Source organism: Elephantulus edwardii, unplaced genomic scaffold (assembly GCF_000299155.1).
Source record: "Elephantulus edwardii isolate Elephantulus edwardi_28Jun2011 unplaced genomic scaffold, EleEdw1.0 scaffold00386, whole genome shotgun sequence".
Classification (NCBI taxonomy): domain Eukaryota; kingdom Metazoa; phylum Chordata; class Mammalia; order Macroscelidea; family Macroscelididae; genus Elephantulus; species Elephantulus edwardii.
The window spans coordinates 164,784-167,608 of NW_006400136.1; positions in this window are offsets into that span (position 1 = coordinate 164,784).

Genomic DNA, 2,825 nt, shown 5'->3' on the forward strand with positions numbered 1-2,825 from the left:
ACAACAACAATTCCTCACATGTTACGAAGAATATCAAGCCCAGATTATCATGGAATACATGCACTAAGAGATTAGAAAGAGGTGACTGTATTTAGCACTGCAGTGGTAATTTGAAAATGTTTCTTTAGAGGAATTCTAGGCAATGAGAAGTACACAAATTAATGACAATGTGGCAAGTAGGGTGAAGAACGGCGTTCTAAAGACAATGCACCAACATTCTCATTTTCTTGTTGTCAGTGAATCATTACTAAAGACAAGGCTCTTGGGGGTACCTTTTTCCTAGAATATGTCCCGTGGCATCTTGGGTAATTGGAACCAGCACTGTCATGTTTCTGAGAAAGTAGTCTGCCATTAGACAAACCTGGACCTGAGTCCCAGTTACACTACTAACCAGCTCTGTGTCTTCGGGCACTTTGCATAATCTCTTCAAGCTTCCGTTTCCTCCTCAGCAAATTGGGACACAATAAAAAAGAAATAACATCTGTAAAACTTGCACCACGCTTGGTATGTAAGTATTCAATAACATGAATGGTAATTATTGCTAACATCGTCATTGTGATCAGAGCTCAATTCTATCCACTTATACTTGGCCCTTGTAGGGAGTTTTGATGGAATAGTCTGTAGGGAGTTGTGCTGCTAACTCAACGACCACTCCTTTCTGGTGGTTCGAATCCATGGGCAGCTCCCTGGGGGACAGATGAGCAATCTCCTTCCTTGTGATTTTAAAACCTTGGAAAACATGCTGGAGGCCCAGGACACCTATGAGTTGGTTCTAGCTGGATGACAATGAGCTTTTGTGTTTATCGGTTGCTATAGTGACTGACATCTACTTAAGTTCTCTAGCACTCAATTGTTCTGTCAAATGGGTATGACATTCTCAAAAATGTGTAAAACATGAATGAGGATCTTTGTGAAATAAACTTATGTTGAAGACAATTTTGCTTGGAGTGTGTAAGTAACTCAGAATCTTGTTATTTTTTAAAAGATCTTGAACTAGACTTTAAAGCGAAAAAAAAAATCACTCCAGCATAAATATATTTTCCTTCTAGAGGAAGATACAAGAATCTGTAATGCACAAGATGAAAACCTTAAATGCTATTCCTTGGACTTAGTGAGAATTTCAGGGTTGCCAGACCTGGGATAAATTAGCTTAGATTTTGGCAACTCTCGAGGAAACTTAAATTTCAAGGAAAGTCAAAGGTGTGAGGATGTTGAATTTGGTAAGAGCTTCATGCCTTGTCTTAAAGTTGCCCTCCAAGTAGAGGTGGTAGATAGATGGAAAGGTTGGTGGGAGGGAGACACAGAGAATGCAGAGACTTTCAGAAATTGCTTTCTGAATGCACTTCATACACTTCACGGTTACTCAGATGGTAGTTCCTGTGAGCCGTGGTATGCTCTGAGCACACATGTAGGCAAATTCACACACACGTACACAGTGACCCGCAAGCACACTCATATCTCTGTGCCTTCCGCTTCTTGCTGCTCTATTTCCTCCCGGTGTGCTCTCTCATGAACCTATTCTCTAGCGCTTATTTACACTTTTATCGTCTCTTCACTTTTCGTATTTTGAGGATGTCTTGGAGTTATTCTTCTCATTAACTAGTTTAATTTTCCAATTTGTTTTCCACTGGAAATGCTACATTTAAAAAGTTCTCTGTAGTTTTGATCTAATAGTAATTCGATCTGATCTCATATCATTTCCTTTTCATAAATGCAAGGTTCTCATCAATTTCTGTTTCTGGAAGCAAATTTCTTTTATGTGAATGATGTCAACTCTAACCCTCCAGAAATTCTCCTTTCATTTTAGTTACTAAAACTTTTTGTGTGCCTACCGATGGCTTGTGAGATTTCTACAGTGCAAATTTTGCAAGTGCGTTCTTATACATGCCTATTAGTAACACCTAAATTTTACAGACTTATAATAAAACAATAATCACAGCGATCATTAAAAAGAATAAATTTAAAATAAATTATAATTACATTGCATAAGTCTAGAAAGATTTTTAATTCTATTGTATCATTATATTGCACAATGGATTAAATATGTTTATAAACATGCAAAACATCTATCCCTTCACTCTGTTGTGTTGTTTTTTGTTTGTTTGTTTGTTTGGGGGTTTGGTTTTTTTCTCTTTACTCTGTTTTGTTATTTGCTATGCTCCCTATGTTGCTTTTCATTAGTTATATATTTTTTTTCTTTTCATTAGTTATATTTGTGCGGTGGAAATATTGTTATACGGATGGGTGTGCAGTGGTGCATCTCTTTAGCTCTGTGACCAGTGATGTGCAGAAAGTGGCAATTGCTGAATATTTTCCAGTCTGTCCTGCTGGTCCACTCTTTAGCCCCAGTTTTCCTAAGCACAGGGGAGGGGGAGGACATGGTGTGGTGTTCTGCTAAGGACTTACAGGCACTTACTCTGGCGATCAGGGAGTTACTCTACAGGGAGTTGAGTTTTTCACCTACAGGCTGAGCCTCTATGGTGATTCAAATCTACCAGCTGCTCCAAGTGAGAAAGATGAGCAATCTCCTCCTGTAAAGTTTAGTCTCCAAAACCCAGTGGAGGGTCGGCAAGCAGCTCAATCAAACACAGTTAGTTTTATTTAGCTGAAATCTGTCACTCACTGAAATCTGTCACAACAGTATTTTTTGAGAGATCACCTTGGGGGAAAAGAAAACCTTACTAGTAAAAATGAGCCAGAATAAGGATATTATGTGAAAGACTGATGAAAAGAATGTAGTGGCATGTGATGTTGGGTTCCAGATCAGACCACACTGACATCTAGATAGGAAAGTGGAGAGTCCAGTCTCAAACTACTGAGAAACT